The 26,449-nt window shown below is 37.4% G+C and overlaps 1 long non-coding RNA gene across 2 annotated transcripts in view; it reads right to left on the reverse strand.

Annotated features, from left to right (window-relative positions):
* LOC116573465 overlaps positions 1-21,867 on the reverse strand; it is a 93,898-nt gene extending 72,031 nt beyond the window's left edge. The window contains exon 1 of one of the 2 annotated variants that reach the window (XR_004278806.1): positions 21,803-21,867. This is a non-coding gene — a long non-coding RNA (uncharacterized LOC116573465). The remainder of the gene's footprint in view (positions 1-21,802) is intronic. The other variant, XR_004278805.1, reaches the window with a different exon arrangement.
* Between the last annotated feature and the right edge of the window lie 4,582 nt (positions 21,868-26,449).

Genomic DNA, 26,449 nt, shown 5'->3' on the forward strand with positions numbered 1-26,449 from the left:
AGAGAGGCAGGCAGAGAGAGAGGAGGAAGCAGGCTCCCTGCTGAGCAGAGAGCCCGATGCAGGGCTCTATTCCAGGACCCTGAGATCATGACCTGGGCCAAAGGCAGAGGCTTAACCTACTGAGCCACCCAGCCCCCCCACAAATGTTGTTTTTTGAACTTGTAGAGGATGAGTAGAAGAAATAAAACAAGGTAAGAGGAGAGGAAGAAGCAATGTAAATGCAAAAAAGAAGTGGTTGCAGAAGTTGTGATAAACTACACTGAATATTTTAATTAATATTTATTGACATGAGCAAGTATGCATGACAAGCATCCTCAGCTGATAGAAAGGGTCTTCCCCACTGCTGTTTGGAGTCATCATGGAGAAATAGACATCCCAACAACAGCAGAATATCCATTCTTTCCAAAGACACATAGAATATTCACCATGACAGACCATGTCCTGAGCCGTAAAATGAACCTCAATAATTCCAAAAGGTTGAGATATTGGAGAATATATATTCCCTGACCATGATGGAATCAAATTAGAAATGAGTAGCAATGAGATATCATGAAAATCTTCAAATATTTAGAAATTAAATAATAGGTTTCTAAGAAACCTATAGGTCCAAGAGAAAAATCAGAGAAATTAGGGGCACCTGAGTGGCTCCGTGGTTAAGCACCTGACTCTTGATTTTGGCTCAAGTTATGATCTCAGGGTCATGAGATTGAACCGCATAGGGCTCTGCCCAGGGGGTGGAACCTGCTTAGGATACTCTCTCTCCCTTTCCCTCCTCTGCCCCTCCCCTGCCACTGGCTCTCTTTCTCTTAAAAAAAAAAAAAAAAAAAAAAAAAGAAAAGAAAAGAAAGAAAAAAAAAAAAAGAAAGAAAGAAGGGGAATAAGAAAATGTGTCAAACTGAACCATAATGAAACATTTTGGGACGCACATGAGATACAATAGTGCAGTGCCTAGAGGGAAATTTATGGCTTTTTTAAAAAAAATTAATTTATTTATTTTCAGCATAACAGTATTCATTATTTTTTTCACCACACCCAGTGCTCTATGCAATCTGTGCCCTCTATAATACCCACCACCTGATGCCCCAACCTCCCACCCCTCCCCGCCACTTCAAACCCCTCAGATTGTTTTTCAGAGTCCATAGTCTCTCATGATTCACCTCCCCTTCCTAATGTATATACTAGAGGAGAAGAAAGACTTAAAATTAGTTATCTAAGTTTCTATCCTAAGAAGCTAAAAAAGTAGAGCAAGCCCAAAATAAGTAGAGGGGAAGAAATAATAAAGGTAACAACAAATCAATTGGATATAAACCAGACAAAAAGGCAGAAAAAAATGACAGTGATATTTTCATTCTTGAAAATACTTAAAACATTGAGAAACTTCTAGCAAGAACACTAATTTAAAAAGAGTGAAAAACACAAAATGCCAATACCAGAAACAAAAATGGTATATCACTGTAGACTCTACAGATATTATAAGAGTATAACGAGGAAATTATGAACAACTATACACCAGCAAATTCAACAACTTAAATGAAAAGGAAAAAAAATCCTTGTAAAACACAATTGAGAAAATCTGATTAAAACAAGTGATTAGCCTTACCTATTAAAGAAACTGAATATATTATCAAAGAACTTTGCACAACAAATGAACCTTTCCGGCACTTCTAAGTCCTGGATACAACAGAACAAAATAATGGCTGGGTATATAAGCAAGCTTAAAATCAAGAGGAAGAGGTTCTTACAGTGCTAAAAAGGAAGAGGAAATTCAGAGTATTTATAGGTGTTGAAGCCATGGGTGATGGGGGGGCCAGATGCAGGTCTTCACATCCTGGATTTGGTTCTGAACTTACAAGGAGAGTGTGAGAAGTGGGCCTCAGGAGGCTGGTGATGATCTCCTGCCTTAGCCAGAAGTCATAAAGAACTACCCTATTTCTATTCCTGAAAAGAGAGTTAGAAATGGCTCACTTGCTGGTCCAGAAGGGACTAAGACACATGTAGACATCCTGGAACCACAATGCTAATGCTTTTTTCTTAAGTTCCTCCTACACTCACTTTTGCTCTGGTTCTTATTGTTGTTTTTTAACAAAAATATATGGTAAAGTATTAAGGAGAATTGCTTAAAATGCCTGCTACCCTCCTCACCACCTACCCCTCCCCTGCAATTAAACCTACCAGAAGCATTTCAGAGCTTTAGGGGAAGCTGCCATGAACTCACCAAAACAAAAAATACACAACCTTTTTGTATCTGCATCCCAACATTCACTCTGGGGATGAGAGGTACGAATTGTATTTCTTAAGGCCTCGCCAGTCCTCCTTCCCCCACAAATCTGAAACTAAGTCTCTTTATTCTTTCTCTCTCTCTCTCTCTCTCTCACACACACACATACACACACCTGGAGAAGTAAACAGGTACTTTTGTTTGTTTCAAAGTCACTGAAGAGGAAGAGCTGGGATTCAGGTGCCCTGAGTCAGACAGGGAAGACCTACTAGGAGAGGTATAGCAGTTTGCAGTATTTCTTAGAATGGCAGAGACCAGGCCCAGCCAGCAGTTTCCCAAATGGCACGTCAACGTGAGATGTCTTCAGGGGATAGACCTTAAATGCCAAGTCGTGAAAGTAATAGCAAGAAACATAATCTTTAAGGTGAGGACCTCACAACAGGCGTATGAGCAAAATGGCATCACTAAGGTCCTTCATTCCTTTCCTGGGTACCACATTAACCCTTCAGAATTGTCATGGCCCCACATTGGCCGCAAACTTCCCAATACATAGCAGAGACCCAAAACATAGCAAAAGATAGAAACTCTTGCGTGTTCTTGTGGATGGAAACTCACACTAGGTTTTATTTTATTAAGAAAAATGAAGTTATATGATGGTTCTTACATTTAAGCGTAATGTGGTGGGGGATTCATACCCACGGCACAATGAGGCATCTAACCCATGTGGAAAGCAGAAGTCACCAACATCCTCCCCTCTCCCTCTGCTTCTCCCCCTCAGAGCAAACCTGGAGACATTGAAATGTACATTTCCAGGTCTCTACAGAATGAGTGTCATCTTCTGAGAGAGCAGCATTCAAGCTATGGCGGCAACGTCCCGGGCCCTGATTCTGTGGGTTCCTGCTGGGTTTTGCTTCCTGTCTACCAAAGGAAGTAATTCCCAAATCTCCAAAGTTGCTGGAAGAAGAGAGAAGAAGCTGAGTTTCAATCTCAACAGAGCTCTGGCCTCAAGTTCCTCTCCTGAGAATGGAATCTGAACAGGGAAACAGACCAATGGGTCTGGCACAGGAAAGAAGCTCCTACCTTAGCCTGAGGCGGGGGCTTCTTTCAGACCCCTCATAACTCTGACATGTGAGGGTTGTGACTACAGGAACCAGGAAAGGTGGAAAAATGAAGCAGTTATCTAGATGAGTGACTCAAGTAAATGCCCTCAAGGTGAATCCAACTAAGGGGTGAAAAACCATACACACATTGTTTCTCATTAACAATTGGGATTTGTCAAGTGAATGTGAGCCTGTAGTCAAGCTTTTTTGGATAATTGCCCTGATCGTTCACTATGCGTATATGGCATCTGCAAAGCCTCAGCTACACCTTCCACACAGGGGCTGGGGAGCAACAGTATCTATTACCTCTTATTAGCATTCTCTTCATGCTTTTGGAATAACTGTCAAGCTCTCTTATGGACCATGCACAGCACAAAAACTTGCAAGCAGAGGGAACTGTACAAGCAGCATATTGGACAGTAGTTCCATTTTTTTTCTTGATTATAAACCTTCAGTATGTGAAAACTCTGTGTACTCATGAGATCTATTAAGTATTTGGTTTTAAGCTTGAGTAAGGCACACATTGCTACAAATACAGAAAGGTTGAAAGGTGAGTTCAGCTAAACTCTGTGGTTGCAGTGGTGTTAGAGGAAGAGAGGTCCTATTTGGATTCCACTGGCTGGATTATCTCCTGCCATGTAGCCTAGAAATGTACATTTCTTACTTTGAGTCAAAGACTTAATATGTCTTACCTTGATTAGGCTTTTAATCTGTAGCTATGTTGTCTTTTCAGAAGGAGATTGGGTACAATTTCAAGTCAAATAAAGTCAACAGAGTGGACATTTGCCTCTTTTGGCACCTCGCTTCCTGATATTCCTTTTTTTTTTTTTTTAAAGATTTTATTTATTTATTTGACAGAGCACAAGCAGGGGGAGCTGTAGAGGGAGAGGGAAAAGCAGGCTCGCCACTCAGCAGGGAGCCCGGTGAGGGGCTCAGTCCCAGGACCCTGGGATCATGACCTGAGCCGAAGGCAGACACTTAACCATCTGAGCCACCCAGAGGTACACTTCCTGATATCCTTATTCCATTCTCTTTCTACTCTTCAGTCTAGGGATCGCCCTTAAGCAGCCCCGATATGCACATGTTAAGTGTGTCCTAATTTTCCTTTTAAATGTCAGTAACCCTCAGCTTTCCCAGGTACCATAGTCTCCCAGGGTTGGTGCTCTCTCCTCTTATCCCCAGCAGTGGTCTTCATGCCCCCATCTAATGTCACACAGAGGCCAGTTCATTTTTCTCATCTTCTATCTGGCAATTGTTCTACATTCTCCACTGGTTTGTTAAGCACATCTATGGCCTCAAGGAATGCTCCTTTTTTATCTACAATAAGCCCATTACTGAAAGACACTGAAGAAAGAACCATTTATAGATACTTCCAATCAGAATAATATCTACTTTATAAATTAGGAGTGCTGTCACTTAATACCTTTGGCTTGTCTCAGCTAATTCTGCTTGTGAACCTAGCTGACACCTGACCTAGTATAAGGAGCTAGATAGAAATATGAAGACAGCTCCTGGAAAATTCCACCTGTTTAAAATAAACTTTTGGTTTAAAGTTAACAAATATTTTCAGACATGAAGCTGACAGACTGATGAGGGAAAAGGAGAAGTCAGTTACTGCCCTTTTGGCTATGTAATAAAAAAAGGAAGGTGGGCATCTGCATTTAACTTCTTTCTCAAGCTAGTTGCTACTGATCTATTTCTTAAGATTTTTTTTTTTTTTTTTTTTTTTTTTTTTTTTTTTTTTTAGGGTTCTGTTCTCCAATCTAAAAACTCTGGTACATACCACTATACTCTACTTAGGTATTTCTTTAAAGAAACTTTTTCTTTTGATCTGGGGATGCTTACAAAACTAAGCATTCTTATGCATGCTGGGGTGGTAGCAATTTAATATAATTTGGGAAAGTGATTTGGCCAACCATAAAAGCTCTCATGCTCTTTGACCCAAAGCTTGAGCACTTCTAGGAATATAACCTGAAAAAATAATCAGAAATACAGGGAAAGAGGCACCTGGGTGGCTCAGGTGTTAAACGCCTTCGGCTCAGGTCATGATCCCAGGGTCCGGGGATCAAGCCCTGTGTTGGGTTCCCTGCCCAGCAGGAAGCCTGCTTCTCCCTCTCCCACTCCCCCTGCTTGTGCTCCCTCTCCCGCTGTGTCTCTCTCTGTCAAATAAATAAATAAAATCTTAAAAAAAAAATACAGGGAAAGATTTATTTCCAAAGGTATTCATAGCAGACTTATTTATAATAATGGGAGAAAAGAGGAAATAGGCATCAATGGAACATTAGTTTGAAAAAAAAAAAAAAAAGATATGTCCCACAAATGGAAGACTCTATATCCATTAATCATAGATTGCCAAGGAATTTTTAATGGAATGGGGAAATGCTTATAAAATAATGCTAAGAAAAACAAAAGGGCACAAAACTTTGAAGCTAAAACATTAAATCATCTATATCAAAAAAAGAATAAAATATTTAAAAATGTTGAACTCACCCACAATTACTACTGGGCTATGAGATGATGGATGATTTTTTTTCTTCTGTTTTTTTACCCTTTTCAGTGTTTTTAATAACTTTGAAAATGAGTATGTATAATGTTGCCAATTCAAATTTTAAAAAATCACTATAATAAGGGAAGGACTTAACCAAAACATAGACCAAAATCGTGTCTCCTCAGAGCTCATAGGAATTTGCCAAGTTTCTTTAAGGGAACAGAAGGAGGAGGCATGACCCTGTGGGAGACAGACAAGAAGAAAGGACAAATGGAAATAAGGGTGAAACCCTTCACTGAACCTGCCCTAGGGTAGCATACCAATCCAATTATTTATGCATCTTCTACAACTGCTGTCTAAACCACTTGTCTTCAACTAAAATTTAGGCTTTTCCTTTAGGTATGGTGTCATTAGGTGCCTAACTCAACTTTCAAGACTAAAACTATTTTAAAGATTTCCTAGAAAGTTTCCTTCTGAAAATATATCCAGCCAGCCTCTCGGGACATGGGTTTTAATATTCTGCTTTATTTAAAATGATGGTCAAGGGACAGCATAAAGGCCAAAATCAGTGTAATAGCTCAAACAGGAGAGGGAAAGCAGAGTTTTCTGTGCTTGGGAAGTTCGGACAGATGGTGGTCCACAATGACCCCATCTACCAAGCAAAAGCATTATTGCTATAGGCCAGAATTTCTCATTGACATTTGAAGCTGGGAAAGTCTTTGCTGTGGGAGGCTGGCTTGTGCACTATAGGATGTTGGACACCACATCTGGTCTCTACCATTAGATGCTCGCATCACTCACACCCAGTTGTGACAACTAAAGACCATTCTTAGCATTGCCAAATGTCCTCTGGGGATCAGAGCTACCCACGTTGAATTCTACTGCCAAAGGGAATTACTCTAGTATAATTTTGTTTTTCTCTCTGAAGACTTTTATTTGATCCAATCTCATCAAAGAATTGCCTGTATATGTTCTAGAGAAAAAAATTAAAAAGGTCCCTGGAGAGCAAAATTTTACAGAAAGACAATGCCTTGTAATGGAAATAGCAATGGATTTGCAATGAAAAAAGCCATCCTGCATGGCCAAGATTTACTACTGAATGGCCATATAGCCTTGAACAAATCACTTCTCTGAGCTTCCACTTCCATCTGTAAAACAAGTACTCATTTAACCTCCATAGAAAGAGCCACTGGAAGCCATGTGGCAGAAGTGTTTAAAGCATGAGCTTTGGAGTCTGGGGGCCTGGGTTTGAATCTTGCATATTTTTTGAGTGAATCTGGAAGAATCAGAAACTTTCTGTCCTGTGACTTTGGACAAGTTCTTTTACATCTCCACACCTCCTTATCCTCGTGCATGTAGGGAGAGACAGACACTTCCCCCAGCTCTGTCAGCACACTGCGTATGCCTGTCTCAGGGTCTGGAGCACTGCAGACTCATTCCTGGCTACCTAAAGATCTCTCACTTATGCCAGATCCTTCACAGTAATCCCGCACACAGCTCTTTCTTCCTTAGCTTCTAAGTCCGGGAATTGCAAAGTTCTGTCTATTCTATAGTTCCTTATTCTGTAGATCAGTAACAAGGCCCCTGATTCCCTTGTTATCAGGATGAAGACCAAACTCCTCACAATGAACCGTGAGATCTACAGAAACTAAAATTTCTAAGTTCTGGCCCCAGTCCTGTTTTCCTGCTTCACGTCCCATGGCACTCTTAACCTTTCAACCCCTTCAGTCCCACTATGGACTCCTCAACCACACTGCACTTCTCACCGAGCTCATGTTTCCATCCTTCCTTAGTCTTGAATGATCTGTATTCTTTTCTTGGAATACCACCCCCCTTCTCCATCTGACTAACTCACTCATCTTTCAAGATTCAGTTTATATGTTACCCCCCCAAGAAACTGACCCTAAAGCATCCCAGTCAAATTTCTTCATTCTTCCACATTGTTTCTATATTTGTCCACACTTAAAAAATTTTTAACTTTATTTAAATACAATTAATTAACATATATTGTATTATTAGTGTCAGAGGTAGAGTTCAGTGATTCATCAGTAGCATATAACACCCAGTGCTTATTACATCGAGCGCCCTCCTTACTGCCCATCACCCAGGTACCCCATCCCTCTACCCACCTCCCCTCCAGCAACCCACAGTTTGTTTCCTAGAGTTAAGAGTCTGTTATGGTCTGTCTCCCTCTCTGATTTCATCTTATTTTATTTTCCCTCCATTCCCCTATGATCCTCTGTTTTTTTTCTCAAATTCCACATATGAGTGAAATCACAGAATTGTCTTTCTCTGATTGACTTATTTCACTTAGCATAATACCCTCTATTTCCATCCACATCATTGCAAATGGCAAGATTTCATTTTTGATGGCTTAGTAATATTCCATTGTATATATGTGTTTACACACACACACACACACACACGCACGCACACACACCATATCTTCTTTATCCATTCAACTGTTGATGGACATCTGGGCTCTTTCTACAGTTTGGCTATTGTATCCACAGCATTTTAAAAGATATCCTTAGGATAGAGTTTATCACAGTATCTTACACTTCTTTGATTACACTTTGTCTCTGCCACTTCAAATGTTCATGATGTTTGTGAATACTATTGCAGAAGCTGTTTTCCTAGAATCCATTTCCCATTTTTGAAAAGTACCAATTCCCAAACTCTGTCCTGCCTCTGCATTTTTTCACTTCATGAACTCATGTTCATAAATCTGTTTTAATGTTTAAACATGCCTGGGTTGAGTTTTCTGTTACTCAAGGCCAAAACATCCTAACTAATACAACTCTGACTTATGTCTCAACCCCAGGATCAGGTTTCATATCTGTTCCATACTTGGCACCAAATAAGTCCCTTAATAAACGACCAAATCTGTAGTTACTATTTCATGATTTAAGTCATTTATATCTTAAAGCGGTGTTAGGGTTTTTAACTACTGTATTAGTTTCCTGATATCCCCATCACCGATTATAACACACTTAGTGGCTTATAGCAACACACTTTTATTTTCTCATAGTTCTGGAAGCCAGAAGTCTGAAATCAGTTTCACTAGGCTAAAGTTAAGGTGTCAGCAAAACTGATTCCTCTGGAGGCTCTAGGGGAGAATCTGTTTCCTTGCTTTTTCTGCTTTCTGGAAGATGCTTGCATTCCTTGACTTATGACCCCTGTAACCCCTTGCATCTTTTGTCATGATTCCTACTTCATTTGTAGTCAAATATCTCCCTGATTCATTCTTATAAGGATGATTGTGATTATATTTAGAACCCAACCAAATAATCCAGGATAATTGTTCCTTCTTAAGACCCTTAAATTGGTCACATTTGGAAAGTCCCCTTGGTCATAAGAAGTTATATTTACAAGTCCCAAGGATTAGGATCTGGATATCTTTGGGGACAGTTGATTAGCATAACACAAATGCCTAACTCTAAAACACAAAATTAGGGAAAATCAGGTATTTTTTAGATCTTAAAAATATCTAATAACTAACTTCCAGTACCCTCATTTTGAAGATGTAGAGACTTAGATCCAATAAGGTGGCTTATTCAAATCACATAATCATTAACTTGAAATAAGGCCTCTGAGTCCAAGAAATGTACCCTTGCTGCTCTGCCACGTTTCTGTTGCATTTTAAAGTGTAATCCATAATCCAAGTTATCATAAATATTTATTATTGGAACACAGGAAAGTTACAGAAATTTTCCAAAATAAAGCTCCACCCCCTAAAAAAAATCTCAAATCAAAAAATAGTTTAAGTCATTTCTAACCTCCCTGGAAGTCTGACCCAAATTAGCTTCTGGATTGTTTTGTGTTTTTATACTGATAATTTCTCTGGTAATGTTGTATGTATTTTCCAGCTTTCACCAACTCCAGTCAATAATAGCCCGAGAACCCCATTACACAATATATTGAAAGGGCCAAAGCGATTTCATCATCATATATTCTTCCTGTTTTGTTTATCTCATCATGAATGTCCATTGGGCCTAATGATGTTTTCTACGGCTGTAAATCTATTTTCAATGGACTGAACCACTCTGAATCCTTCAGCTACTTCAAAGTACATCATCTTTTCAAATATACTGATCTACCATTGCACTTTTTTAGAAAATTTTTGTTTAAAATGCCTGATAAACAGGGCTGTGATTTTATCTATAATTATACCATTAGATTTATTTTTCTACAAATTTATATTCATAACAAATCATTTGTGCCATATTTTGGTTTCAGTAAGCATCGAGGTATGTGATGGTTGGTGTTTTTTGTCTCAGAGATGAATAAACTCTTTCCCCCAATTATGTTCTGAGTTTGTTATATGTCTTTTTAAACTCGTATCACCACACAGTCTCTCCTTGTGGTTACTGTCTAGTCAAAGTTTATAGTCCACTGAAATATTTGCAAAAAAAAAAAAAAATCAACATTAGCTAGGTGAATGTTGCTGCTCTGACAAAAAGTCATTTTTCCTTAAGTGAAACAACTTCTAAAAGTACCCCCCTTTTTTTAAGTTCAAATAAAATAATTCCTTTATTTATAAGGAAACTTCTCATCTTGTTAGTCACCCTGATGTACCTATAAAATAATTTTTCTGGAAAATACACTAAATTTTTATGATAAAAAGCAATTCATTTTTTCTGCTACACATACAGAAGCAGCAAAAGTAGTAATAAAAATATGTAATGTATTAAAACCTATGGTCTACTATGGGCCAGGTTCAGTGTTAGGGACAATCAAATTTATCATTATATTTAATCTTCACAATATCCTTGTAGGGTGAATGCCATTATTCCCATTTTATAGAAGAGGAAACTCAGGTTTCCAAGGCTTATGAAACCAGCCCAAAGTCACAGTACCAGCTACTTGTCAATACATAACCAAAATTCTCAAAACCCAGTGGCTTCATCAAAATAAAAAGCTTCTGCATAGCAAAGGAAACAATCAACAAAAGACAACCTTAGTGAATTGGAGGAAATATTTGCAAATAATATATCTGATAAGGGGTTAGTATCCAGAATATATAAAGAACTTATACTATTCAACATCAACAACAACAACAACAACAATAACATAAAAATAAACAAAACAAAAACTCCCCCAAACCGCAAATAATCCAATTTAAAAAATGGGCAGAAGACTATGAACAGACATTTCCCCAAAGAAGACATACCGGGGTGCCTGGGTGGCTCAGTGGGTTAAAGTCTCTGCCTTCGGCTCCAGTCATGATCTCAGGGTTCTGAGATCAAGCTCTACATCAGGTTCTCTGCTCAGCAGGGAGCCTGCTTCCCTTCCTCTCTCTCTCTGCCTGCCTCTCTGCCTGGTTGTGAGCTGTCAAATAAATAAATAAAATCTTAAGAAAAAAAAGAAGACATACAGATGAACAACAAATATGTAAAAAGATGCTCAACATCACTCATCCTCAAGGAAATGCAAATCAAAATCACAATGAGATATTACCTTATACCTGTCAGAATGGATAAAATAAGAGACATAAGAAACAAGTGTAGGATGTGGAGAAAAAGGGAAGTTCGTGTATTGTTCAGAATGCAAACTGGTACAGCCACTGTGGAAAACAGTATGGAGTTTCCTCAAAAAATTAAAAATAGAATTACCATATGATCCAATAGTTCTGCTACTGAATATTTACTCAAAGAATATAAAAACACTTATTTGAAAAAAATATATGTAACTGAAAAAGTTATTGCAGCATTATTTACAATAGTCAAATTATGGAAGAAATCTAAGTATCCATATATAGAATACATAAGGAAGATATGTATATAGGTATATAACTTATATTTATTATATTTATATTTTTATACCATTTAAATTATATTTATATAATTTTAATTCTATTTAAAAATTAAAATGAAACTACTTAAATTGTATTTTTATATATATAATAAATATGTATAATATATACATTATATATATGTACACACACATATGATGGGATACTATTCAGCCATAAAAAAAGAAAGTCTTGTCATTTGTAACAACATTGATGAATCTACAGATATAATGTTAAGTGAAATAAGCCAGAGAAAGACAAATACCATACGATTCCACTCATATGTGGAACTTAAGAAACAAAAAGATAAACAAAGAAGAAAAGAGGAAAACAAACAAAACACAATATAGAGAACAAACTGGTAGTAACCAGAGGGGAGGTGGGTGGGTGGGCTGGGTAAAATAGGTGAAGGGGAGGGATTAAGCGTACACTTACTGTGATAAGTACAGAGTAATGCATAGAATTGCTGGATTACTATGTTGTACACCTGAAACTAATGTAACATTTTACATTAATCGTACTGGCATTGGGGGAAAAAAAACAAGGACTTAAAATAATTTGCTATTTCTCACATTTCTGTGGGTTAGCTGGGTGGATTTTCCATTGGTTTCCCTGAATTTGTTCAAATGATTGAGTGCAGCTAGAGAAGTGCTGCAGGGCTAAATTAGGATATACCAGATAGTTGTCCTTCTCTGTCCCTATGGCTTTTGAATCTGAAGGACACAGCTCTGGACTCCATTACATGAGGATGTATGAGTGCTTATTGAGTCTCTGCTGGAGTCCTATTTGCTGATGATCCATTGGCCAAAGCAAAATCCAACACAGAAGGGAGAGATATACAAGAACATAGATACAGAAAGTTGTGATTCATTGTCAGTGTGGGTGGAGTTGTCATTCTTGAACAAAATACTGCAATCATACAGCTAGTGATAGAGACAACTAAAATCCTGGAGTCCTTTCCAGAAGGATGGAAATATAAAACCCACCAACTAACTACTTCACTATGTGCAGATGGTATTTCAATGAACACTATTAGGTACTTTGGAATAAAACTCTTGTTTTGCTGATTATCAGAGCACAGGCAAGTAGGGAAGAATGGATTTATAAAGCTTCTGGTTTTAGCAGAACATTGGCTGCTATTAGGAATACCTCTGCATAAAAATGAGCAAGTTCTGAGAAACTTATGTTTGCCTTTTATTTATGGGGAACCTGTGAGTCCTATGCCCAGACAGAGGGAAACATGAATATTTTCTGAATAACTCAGTGACTGTTACAGTGTTTTTCTATGTTACATTAGCCACTAAGATACTCCTTGCCAGGCCTCAGTATTTTCTGATGAACATAAAACAATAATGTCTCACTCTCCTCCAAGCCCCATTGATACTGACTTGGAAGAGGTAAATTAGACTTTGTTTTGTTGGCCTTTCCCAACAAAATGTGTTTGGGTATGCCAAACACATTCTACGCTCTGCAAGATGCTGCAAAGTTAAGAGAAACCATGTGCTCTGTACTTGGGCCTATTACTATGAGGAAAGATGATGGGGTTCTAAGAGAGCAAGATGTGTCAAGGAACTCTTCACTGGGGAGAGGAGAAGGGAGTAGCATAGGGAAGGCCCTCAGAACTGCACACCTGGTCACCTAGTTATGGGATGCTGAAGCAAGAGGAAACCTAAGAGATAATTTAGACATGATGGATTAGGAAATTAGACTAATTAGAAGTCATGATGCTTAGCACAAAGGTATGAATCTCTAGTCTTGTACACTGCAAATTGATCCTGGGTACTTCCTTTTCAGAATCTTTTCAACACAATTTTTGGAGCAAAAATAAATTTGGACTTGGTAATTGGTAATTGTTAATTGGTAGTATATTGAGCATATTGGAGAGCATAATTATTGCTTCCATTTTATGATAAGGATATAAGTTTAGTGTGATGAAGAAAATAAGACCAGTTGCAAGCTGGTAATAGACAGTACAAGAATACAAACCTGGGCAGTCTGATTCCAAACAGAGATCTTAACACAAAACCCCATAGAAGATGCCCTTCAACAGATGAATGGATAAAGATGTGGTCCATATACACTATGGAGTATTATGCCTCCATCAGAAAGGATGAATACCCAACTTTTGTATCAACATGGACGGGACTGGAGGAGATTATACTGAGTGAAGTAAGTCAAGCAGAGAGAGTCAATTATCATACGGTTTTCGCTTACTTGTGGAGCATAAAGAATAACATGAGGACATTGGGTGAAGGAGAGGAGAAGGGAGTTGGGGGAAATTGGAGGGGGAGACAAACCATGAGAGACGATGGACTCTGAGAAACAATCTGGGGGTTTTGGAGGGGAGGGAGTGGTAGGGGGGATGAGTCTGGTGGTGGGTATTGTGGAGGGCATTTATTACATGGAGCACTGGGTGTGGTGCATAAACAATGAATTTTGGAACACTGAAAATAAAATAAATTAAACTAAAAAAGAAAGTTACCAATTTCTTGGGTGGTGGGGGGGAACCTCCATAGAAGAGAGCTGTGCTTGCCTCAGCTGTGCTTTTGGTTTATTTTTGAACCATTCACTGATGCATCCATTCATTTGAGGCATATTTATTGGTCATCCCTTATGTGCCAAGTTTTCATGTTAAGAGAACAAGACAGAGATGGCTCTTGCCCTCATGGAGCTCACAACCAAAGGGAGGGGAAAGAAATCAAACTTAAAGAAAAACAAAATATAACTTCAGATAATGAAAAGTGCCAAGAAGAGAAATGCAATTAAGTAGGTTAGTTCTCTTTTCATTTGACATTTTCCCCCTGCCTTCCCAGGGGAAAAACAAAAAACAAAACAAAACAACAAAAAAAACCCCCACAAGAAACAAAACATAGGGCTACCCAGAAAAAGTGCCTTTGGACCTTGCTGTTGGATTTTCAGTGCTTTCCACCCTCACTTACCTGCATTCTACCCCTGAGCCAAGCACTGGCATAACCGTAGCTTTGGGAGTTTACAAGGACCATAGGAGGCCACAGAAAAGCCAACTGGAAGACTAAACTAATTATCCAGATAATTTGGGCAGAAATATGTCCTGCTGGGGATTGAGTATTTGGCTAAAGTACTTGTTTTGACAAATGATCCTGGTAATCATTCAAGCCTTAGTTTTGCTTTGGAAATTTTCTAATCTTGAGGTAAGGTAAAGACATACATGTCTGTTTCTCTTAGGAGTTGTTTCATGGTACAGATACTGGAGATGGATTTGTGAGTGGGCTCTTACCCCTCTTACGTGCTTAGAAATTGTTATAATCAAGGTAACTTATTCATTAATCCAACCAGTGTTTATTTAGGATCTACCCTGTTAGGTGCCAATTGATAGAAATAATTGATAGGACAAATACAAGAGGGAGGAGGGAAGAAAGAGAAAAGAGGGAGTGCAACTCTTAAACTTTAGAACAGACAGTAGATTGACAAAGAATGAGAGGTGAGGTGCAGGGGGTAGTGTTAAGGATTAAGTTCATCTGCTTGTAAAAAAAAAAAAAAAGTTATGGCTCAAACAAAGTAAAGCTTTGGAATTTTTCTTATCTAATAAGAAGCCTAGGAGAAGATAGTCTAGGGCTATGGCTACATTCTTACCTTGTGAAAATATTAGTGAAAATTATAAACCTTTATCCAGGTTAAACAAGAAAATAAGAGAGAAAATACAGACTACCAATAGCAGAAATGAAAAAACTTCATCACACTCATCCCATAGATATTAAAAGGATAATAACAGAACAGTTGTATGAACAACTCTCTGCCCAAAAACTCTATAACTTAGATGAAATGAACCAATTCCTTGAAAGACATAAACTATCAAAATCACAGAAGGAGATATAGCTAATCCAGATTGGTCTATATCCATTCATGAAATTGAATGAGCAACTAATAACCTCCCTAAAAGAAGGCACCAGGCCAAGATGGTTTTCTTGGGGAATTCAATCAAATATTTAAGGAAGACATTAAACCAGTTCTCCACAATCTCTTCCAGAAAATACAAGTGGAAATAAAAACAAGATTAAGATATTACAGGAAAGGAAAAATGTAGATCAGTACTTCTGATGAACATGAATGCAAAAATCCTCAATAAAATATGAGCAAATCAAACCCAACAATGGATAAAATGGCATACACCATTACAAAGCAAGATTTATTTCAGGTATGTTGACCTGATATTCAAAAATTAACCAAATTAATCTACCATATTAATAGGTTCAAGAAGAAAAATCCTATGGCCACGTCAATTGATGTAGAAAAAAACATTTAACAAAATCCAAAATCCAAAACCAATTCATAATAAAACTGTTCAGCAAGTAGGAACAGAGGGGAATTCCTCTATTTGAGGAAAAATATGTATAAAAACCTTACAAATAACTTCATACCTGATGGTGAGAAAATGGGTGCTTTCCTCCTTAGACTGGGAATAGGTAAGAATTTATCATCTGACCACTCTTATTGAGTATCATACTGCAAGTGCTAATTAGTGAAATAAAAATAAATAAATAAAAATAATTTAAATTATTTTAAAATAATTTAAATTATTTAAAAATAAATAAAAATAAAAGGCATACAGATCGAGAAGGAAGTAATAAGATGGCCCGTGCAGATAATTTGATTATCTGTATACAAACCTAAAGAATTTATTTAAAAAAAACAAAAAACTTCTGGAACTAACAGCCAAGTATAGCAAGGTAATAGAATAAAGGTTAATATACAAAAGTCAATTGGTTTCATATCTACCAGTAATAAACAATTTGAATTTAAAATTTAAAAGTTATCATTACAATAAAATCCCCAAGGTAATAATCTTAATTATAAATATAAAAAATATATATGCTCATCTGTATACAAAAACTATAAAATTACAGGGCACATGGGTGGCTCAGTTGGTTAAGCATCTGCCTTCAGCTAGGTCATGATTCTAGGGTCCAGGGATCGAGTCTTGCATGGGCTAAAAAAAAAAATCCCTGCTCAGCAGGGAGCCTCCTTCTCCCTCACCCTCAACCTCTCCCTCCTGCATGTATTTTTTCTTTCTTTCTCTTAAATAAGTAAAATCTTAAAAAAAAAAAACTATAAAACTATGATGCAAGAAATCAAAGAAGAATTTAAAAAAAGATAGAGACATATTCCAAGTTTGTGGATTAGAAGACAATATTGTTAAGATGTTAATCATTCTCAACTTGATTTATAGATTCAACAAATCCCAATCAAAATCTCAGCATACTATTTCATAGATACCAACTGATTCATAAGTTTATATAGAAGGCAAAAGACCCTAAATAGCCAAAACAATACTGAAGAACAAAGTTGTAGGATACATCCCACTCAACTTAATACTTACTATAGAACTACAATAATTGAGACAACATGTAACTGGAAAAAAAATAAACACATAGATTAATGGAACAGAGAGTCCAGGAAATTGACCCATACAGATACAGTCAACTAATCTTTGACAAAGAATCAAAAGCAATTCCACATAAACAAGATATTCTTTTCAACAACCCCTGCTGGAATATTGGATGTCCATATGCAAAAAAAATGAACCTAGACATAGCCCTTATGACTTTCATAAAAATTAACTCAAAATGGACCACAGATCTAGCTGTAAAATGCAAAATCTCAAAATTTCTAGAAGAGAGGGTAGCATATACTTGATCTTTGGCCTAGCATTTTTAGGTATAATACAAAAAGCATAATCCATGATAGAAAAATTAGACTATTTAATAAATATAAAATGTCTACTCTGCAAGACACAGTTAAAATAATGAAAACACAAGACCCAGATTGGGAGAAATACTTGCAAAACACATAACTGATAAAGGATTTGTATTCAAAATATACAAAGAATACCTTAAAACTCGACAATAAGAAAACAACTCAGTAAAAAAAAAAAAAAAAAAATGGGCAGAAGACCTAAAGAGACAGCTCAACAAAGATGATGTACCAATTGGCAAGTAAACATATGAAAAGATGATCAGCATCACTTGTCAGTAGAAAACTTCAAATCACAACCAGAATGAGACACAGCGATTACAATTGCCGAAGTCAAAAACACCTGACACAACAGGAAGCAACAGGAACTCTCATTCATTGACACTAGGAGCACAAAACCGAAAAACCACTCTGGGATATGGTTTAGCAGTTTTTTTACAGTGCTAAACACAACCTTACCATAGGATTTGGCAATCACGTCCCTATCCATTTACCTAATTGATTTGAAGACCTGTGTCCACACAAGAGCCTGAACTCAAATGTTTATAGCAGCTGTATTTATAATCACCCAAAACTAGAGGAAACTACAAATTTAAAAATGATTAGATAAACCAACTGTGGTACATCCATTCAATGATAAAGAGAAATGAGCTATCAAACAATGAAATGACGTGGATGAGCCTTAAATAAATACCATGAAAGAAGACAGACTAGAAGGACATATTATATGATTCCAATTATAGGACATTGCAGAGACAGAAAAACTACAGCAATGGTAGAATGATCAGTAGTTAAAGGATTTGAGGGAAGAGAGCAGTGAAATCCAAGAGATAATTTAGGGAGATGAGACTACTCTTGCAGGTATGCATTACAATACGGTCATCAAAACCCATTGAACCTGACAGCAGAAAGAGCAGACTTTACTATATGCAAAGTTTAAATATCACTTAGGAAGTCAGTGGATCCTGGGATGGAATGGAATGCAGAATGAAATGAATGAAACAATCTTGGAAGGAAAAGGTACACTGACTTAAGTAACTTTGGAAATGCATAGAGTCTGGGCCAAAAAAAAAAAAAAAAAAAAAAAAAAGACATGAACACTTTAATCTAATTGGTGATTTTTTTCCTCTCAGGGGAGGGACAAGTTAATTCTGACATGGTTATACATGTGCGCTTGAGTTGATTTATCTGCAGTCTTCCAAAACGCTCTTAGTTTCTTAATGAACAATTTTTGTGTATCTCTGTTTTGCTGTCTCCTTATGTCCTTTGAGCCTTAACTCCCCCAATCAAATAAGCTTCTCAATCTGGTGTCACCTATTCAAAAATAATTTATGTTTTCATCAAAGAATACGAACAGTTTTAATGACTCAGATAGAAATTCAAGGCTTTGTTCAGCTGATGTGAATCCGGGAGCAGCTTAAGACCAGGTAACTTTGAATCAAAGCAAGACTGGAGTTTCATAGAGCAAGGGGAGAAAGGAATAGTGTCCTCACAGTCTAGCTTAGATGGCAGTTTTCTTCATCTGTAACTCCTACAAAATTTGTGATCTGGTCGGAGATGATGCTAGGTTTTGTACATCTTGTCTGGATTGTTGGAACAATCCCATCCTGGCAGCTCTCAGAACAGTTTGCTTGAGAATTCATTTCGGAAGCGCTTTGCTGTTGGTCAAGATTTGGGGAGGAAGTGGTAGGAGTTAGAAGGAGAGGAGTCAAGTGTTGAATCGAGGGGTGGGGGGGAGCTTGGATTCTCTCACATACCCGCTTTAATTCATTCACAGTTTCCCCCTTTCACATGGATACAGTGGAAATAATTTGATTTCTAGACTCTTTTTATTTCCACACCTCAGTAATTCTACATATTTTCTGTCTTTTCTCTCATTTTTTCTTTCCTTTGTGAAGTCATGTGGCCTTGGGCAAGGTAGTTTTCCTATTTGTTCCTCAGCTCCCTGGTTTGGAAAACATGGATATAATTTTTACCTCACAGGATTTACTAGTCAGCTAATCAGTATGTGACATTATTTCAGTAACTATATCAAGGAATATGTAGTCCTCTCTGACTCTCCTCCCCTTCATTATCATAGATCTTTGGAGTTCAAGGTTAGTGTAAATGAGAAAAGAGGCATTTGAATCACAAATTCTCAGGGTAGATGACTCCATAGTCTGCCTCACATCACAAAGAAGTTCAATGGGATTCCCAATTCATTTCAGAATCTTTCTTGTTGGCTTCTAATCTAGCCCTGCTCTTTCTTCCCTCAGCATAATAAGCCATAACCAATATGCCTGACAGGAAAGGATAGGAATTAAGGTTTTTGGTGTTTTACTTGTTCAGATTTATCTCTTCAATGCACCCATCCCAAAACAATATATAAGAGATTAGACTCAGATATGATGACAAAATCAAAGGCAATAATAATTTTTAAAATAAATAAATAGGGTTACATTAAACTGAGAAGCTTCTGTAGAGTTAAAGAAGCAATCAGCAAAATGAAAGACAAAGTATTGAATTAGAGAAATTATTTTCAAACCATCTATCTGATAAGGTATCCAAAATATCATAAGATATTAATATCCAAAAGATATAGAGTACTCATACACCTCAATGGCAAAAACAAACAGAAAAATAAAACAACCCGGTTAAAAAATGAGCGGAAGATCTGAATAGATATTTTTCCAAAGAAGACATATAAATGCCTAGTAAATAAACAAAGGTTCTAGATCACTAATCATCAGGGAAATACAATCAAATCTACAATGAGATATCACTTACACCTGTTACAATGGCTATTGCCAAAAAGACAAAAGACATTAAATGTTTTGGCAGGGCTATGGAGAAAGAGAAACCTCATGCATGGTGGGAATGTAAATTGATAACAGCCACTATGGTAAAGGCTATTTTTGAGGTTCCTCAAAAAATTGAACATAGAATTACCATAAGATCTAGCAATTCTACTTCTGGTTGTACATAGAAAAAAATAAAATCACTATCTTGAAGAGATATCTATATTTTTTCATGTCCGTTGCAATATTATTCATAATAACCAAGGAATGGAAACAAATGGTGTTCATCAATGGATAAATGGATTAAAGAAATGTAATATTTATATATACATATAATGTAATATATTAAAAATAATATAATATATAATAAAAATAAAATGTAATATACACATATAATAACATATTTTATATTATATATAATAAATATTAGGCATAAAAAAGGAAATCCTGCCTTTTGTGACAACATGGATAGAACTTGAGGGTATTGTATTAGTGAAGTAAGTCAAAAGAAGACAAATACTATATGTTCTCACTTAAATGTGTAATCTTAAAAAGACACAATCATAAAACTAGAAAGTAGAATGATGCTTTCCAGAGACTGGGGATGGAGGAAATGGGAGATGTTGATTGAAGTATACAAACATCTAACTATAAGAGGAATAAGTTCTGGGGATCTACTACAGAGCATGGTGATGATAATTAATGGTCTAGTACTGTATACTTGAAAGTTAACAGAAGAGTAGATCTTTAATGTTACTGCCACTCCAGAGGCATCAAGGTGGTTCAGTCACTTAAGCATCTGACTCGATTTTAGCTCAGGTCATGATCTCAGGGTTGTGAGATCAAGTCCTGCATCATGGAGTCTACCTAAGTTTCCATCTCTCCCTCTCTTTCTGTTCTTCCCCCTCCTCCCTCTCTTAAAAAGAAAAAAAAAAAAAGCTCTGTTACTGCCACAAAAAAATGATCATTATATAAGGAGGTAGAGGTATTACCTCATCTTATTATAATCATTTTCCAATATATACATGTAACAAATCAATTCACTGTATTATATGCTTTAAATTTACCTATGACATATACCAGTTATATCTCAATAAAGCTGAAAGAAAAGAGAGCTCAGGCTCATCACCCTGCCCAGGCACCTTGATGCCCATAATATTTTATGGCCTTATGTGTCTTCTTAATGTCTGCATCCTGTAACCCAAGTCTAAGTAACATGTAATTTATATACAGGAACAAAAAGAACCACATCCCCATCAATAGGGTCATAAAAAAGGGGAAAATTGTAACCTAAGGCACCCTAAAGTAATAATTTGGAAACACAAAGGAAAGAAAATGAAAATAAAACATAAAGGGATTAAAGTTTGAAATAAAGTGTGTTAGATACATAGTTCAGGTATTAACAAAAGGAGAGGAAATGGATTTAAGAGTTTTCTGCCCATTAAGATATTTCCTCAATTCTGTTTGAATATTAGTCCTCCATAGGGCTAGAGGCTTATTTGTTGACCTCATCCATGTCTTCACCCCTGAGTTTAGTACTAATTTGAAAAACCCAGAGGTCAGACAGATGGAAGTCAATATATCAGCCATATTAGCAGTAAAGTTGATTACAAGATGTGGCTTGGATATATGAACACCATACGGTGTCCTAATATTTGTCTCTCAAACCAAGAAATCATCTTGGAAAGATCTTACCAGAGAGTGTGAAATAGAAGAAGACACATTCCATATTGCTACTCCTCACTTCTGTAGTAGAGAATGAGACTGAATATAAAATTGGATACTGGCCAGACAATATATATAACAGAACTCTTATCTATAATGTATAGCAACAAGAACAGAAACCAACCCATTATCCACTAGCCCAGGAAACCAGACTGCTATCTTTAAGACTTGTAGGAAGTCAGTCCACTATCTTTAGCAACCAGACCAGGAAACCAAACAATAATCCCTGTAGCAATTGGCCTAAAGTGGTCATAACGTGATTAATAATTGACAGCTTCCCCATTTTTGTCTCCACTTCCAATTTAGGACCAGAGAAAGCCAAATATGCCTCCCTAATTGAACACACAGGATGCTCTACTTTTAGGTCATTAGTGCCCTTACAGCCTCCCCACAATAACAGGCTCCATTCAGAATACACCTAGAGCCTCTCTTTTTTTCAGTATAAAGCTTTCCCACTCCCCTGTCTGTCTTGAAATCTCTGCCAAAATACCATGTAAAGGGGACCGACTTTCTTGCTGTAGCAAGTTCTAAAATAAATACCCTTTGCTTATTCTCATTTGGCTGGTCTTCATTTCTTTCCATAGGAGAGAAGGACAGAAAAACCCACAAGCTCCCTCTCTCTCTCTCTCTCTCTCTCTCTCAAAGGCCAGCCTTGGACCTGATTTGGCCTTGGCATGTAGAGAAGTTAGGAGCAAAGACAGATACACAAGTCCACCAATGGAGTGCTCTGAAAGAAGAGGACAGTTTCTGCCAGTCTATTCAATCTCTGCTTCCCAACTTTGCTAGCTGGATACATGCCTTCCAATACCTTGGAAAAGAGTGAGTGAGTTAGAGGTTGAGAAGAATCAAGGAGAAAAATTCTTCCCCTCTAGGAAACATGAAGAGTAAGGATTAAGTATAATCTCCTAATGTGTATAATCTCCTACATGTAATACGTGGTCTCTGCAACTCCATTTCTTTGGTACATATCACCATCATATGTGGTGGTATCACTGTCATCATCATTTTCATCACTACCATGGTCAAAGGGCATATATTAGAATCACATAAAAACCAAGAAATGGGTAGGCTTCCTGCTGGACTGTGTTTGGTTATTCCAGAATTGTTCTGTTCATGATCCTCCCTTTCCTTGAAATCTGCGTAATCAGGAAGTGATTATTGAGTTCAATATGACCTCACACCTCTCTAACAGTCAGTTACTGGGGCCCACATGGAAGGTTCTTTATTTCTTTATGCCTCCTGATTTGGAGAGAATGAAGAGAGCAGAGCAAGTAGCTGGTATTCCTAAAATGGAATTACTGGGGTTCACAGCCCCCTGGCTTTGGAAATGGGGGTAGGAGAAGGATTTCCCTACTATCTCTCTATCTCTTTTGCAATAACAAAGGCAACAAAAAGATGAGTCATGATATAACAAAAATGCTGCCTGCCAACAGCAGTCCCTGTGTGAGCAGTAAAGGTAGAGCTGTGGGCTCACGTCTCCATCTGGGGGTAAGCTCAAGATCCAAGGGAGGAATTCATCTACAGTCCTGGCTGTCAAAACTAGGAACCTTTTTAAAGGCTCAAGAAAGCCATCTTGAGACTAAATAGAACTCATTTTGTTACTCTCAATTCAGAATTGACAACAGATTTGTACTTGTAGTAATGTCCTGATTGGATAAATAATAGCATCTCCTAGTTGTCAAAATTGGTTGTATTAAAACTCAGTTTAGACAATGCAATAAAGTACCCTTCTTAGCACATTGTGTCCCAATCATGATGAATGGCATGATTAAACTTTGTCTGTCTTCGTAACATGATTAAGAGGGATCTGTTATTAGATAAAGGTGCAGAACAAAGACAAATGCATCTCCAGCAGAAACTGAAAGTCATCGCCTCAGTAGATGCACCCAGGTTGTGGCTACAAATGACACCACAGCACATTCCTGGGGTGGCCAAAGAGCTTGAAGTACCATGTGGGTCCTTACATAGACACTAGAGCTATTGCAGCCTGGGAGGAATTAAGCAAGTGGGGGAAGTGTTAGAATAAATTTGTGCAAAATAGGAAGCTGTTGTCATTAAGAATCAACTACAAAATGCAACATTTGTGACATGTGATCCCAAAACTTTTCATTTCTAGTCTTCTCACAGTAGGGGGTCTTATTTACTATAGAGTTAGCCCTGAGTGATCAATGTTTCCCCCAAAGGATTCAAATTGAGGTCTTTTATGGATGAATTATTTAACCAAAAATATTTATTCATATCATAAGGAATAAAGCATTGTACTAAGTGTAATCCGTGATATGTGTAATAATACGGCGCAGTTCTTGTCATTAAAAGGCTTATACTCACAATTACCTTCATGGCTGAGAAGGCTAAACTCCCAAGGAAGCAGCGTACCACTGGGGAGTCAATGTCATGAGACCAGAAATCATTCCATCAGCAACTCAAAATACAGATTATACATGGGGTGTTCAGCCCAGACAGAGCTGAGTTCATTTTTCACCTCAGTCACTCCTTGGCTTTGTGGCCTTGAGTAATTTACTTAACTTCCTTTGCCTCAGTTTCTAATTCTGCAAAACAGGGTAAGTAATACATACTGTGTGTGATACTTTAGCAGGGCGGTCCAGTAGTAGGAACATAATAAATAACAGTTATTCCTTTTTCTGACTTTAATCAGCACTAAGAAAATGAGCCAAGTGTTTTAAAATTTATTTTTGCTATTGTGCAAATTTATTTTTGTAGGCATTATTTTCTGTGCATTATTTATTTATTTTTGTGTTTTTCCTGCTCTGTCATGAATCTGAAAGGATGGCCACAGTGAAGATGTGCCTGCTACCCTGGTTGAATCTTTGAAGCTGTGATTTGTCAGGATTTGGATTTGGATGGGTCAGGAAGCAGCATAGATGGACCTGTGTAGGAACCTGGATTCATGTCCCATTAGCTGACCACTGTAAGCAGTACTTCAAGCTAAGCTGTTTTATCATTCTGTCTTGGTTTTTCTGTTTATCAAAAGGGAAATATGGAAAGAAACTTGTACTTACTGAGTATCAGGCACTATAATAATCAAATGCTATGCATATCTCTTTTAATCTTTAATCCAAACACTCAGAGAACCCAGTTTTATGTTCATTTTACGGATTAGAAAGCTGAGGAGGAAAGAACCTGGTGCCCAGAGTCTTGTAGCAAAGGAGAGACATTCAGTAGTAAGATCACAGTCTTGGACTTAGATCAGCTCAGCTCAAACATGGTCCTCCTGCCTTGTGTCATCTTGAACAGACTACTTAGCACCTATCAATCTCAATGCATTCATCTGTAAAATGGCGATAACAATTCATACCTTTTGGGCTTGTCAGTATTAAAAGAAAATAATTACTGTATGTCTAGTGTCCAAGTCAGTTCCTGACCTTTAGCTGATGTACATTAAAAGGTACTTATAAGATCATGGACCATAATCTGATGTCAAGAAGGGTCAAACAGGAAACAACATGTGTTGGAGAGGATGTGGAGAAAGGGGAACCCTCTTACACTGTTGGTGGGAATGCAAGTTGGTGCAGCCTCTTTGGAGAACAGTGTGGAGATTCCTCAAGAAATTAAAAATAGAACTTCCCTATGACCCTGCAATTGCACTACTCGGTATTTACCCCAAAGATACAGATGTAGTGAAAAGAAGGGCCATCTGTACCCCAATGTTTATAGCACCAATGGCCACAGTCACCAAACTATGGAAAGAACCAAGATGTCCTTCAATGGACGAATGGATAAGGAAGATGTGGTCCATAGACAGTATGGAGTATTATGCCTCCATCAGAAAGGATGAATACTCAACTTTTGTAGCAACATGGACGGGACTGGAAGAGATTATGCTGAGTGAAATAAGTCAAGCAGAAAGAGTCAATTATCATATGGTTTCACTTATTTGTGGAGCATAACAAATATCATGGAGGACAAGGGGTGTTAGAGAGGAGAAGGGAGTTGGGGTAAATTGGAAGGGGAGGTGAATCATGAGAGACTATGGACTCTGAAAAACAATCTGAGCGGTTTGAATTGGAGGGTGGGTGGGAGGTTGGGGTACCAGGTGGTGGGTATTAGAGAGGGCACGGATTGCATGGAGCACTGGGTGTGGTGAAAAAATAATGAATACTGTTTTTCTGAAAATAAATAAATTAAGTTAAAAAAAGATCAAAAAAAAAAAAGAAGGGTCAAATGATAAGGGTGTATTGGAAATAAATGAATCTAGACAGTTTCGAGAAAAGAATATTGGCCTAGATAGACTTTTTCAAAGGCTCTGAAATCATCTCTTGCTCCTCTTCTTTTAATTCTCTCAAAGCAAATATACTATATTTGTTCCTGACAAAAGGAGAGACACCCTGGAACCCAGTTCTCCTGCCTTCCTGTTTAATGACTGATGTTGACATCTAACTCACAGGTTTTCTCACAGGTATAGAGGAAAAAAATGCCATGATACAAGACCTCCAAATTTCTATCAGGTCCAGAAGATTCTTAAAAGGGATATTGAGGGAGCACCAACTATATGCCAGCCACTCTTCTAAGCGTGAGGTCACATCAGTAAACAAGAAGGACAGACTTCCCTACATTTGTGGTGCTTACTATCCAGCAGAGGGAAAGATAAAAAAAAAA

The sequence above is a fragment of the Mustela erminea genome, chromosome 14 (genome assembly GCF_009829155.1).
Source record: "Mustela erminea isolate mMusErm1 chromosome 14, mMusErm1.Pri, whole genome shotgun sequence".
NCBI classification, from domain to species: domain Eukaryota; kingdom Metazoa; phylum Chordata; class Mammalia; order Carnivora; family Mustelidae; genus Mustela; species Mustela erminea.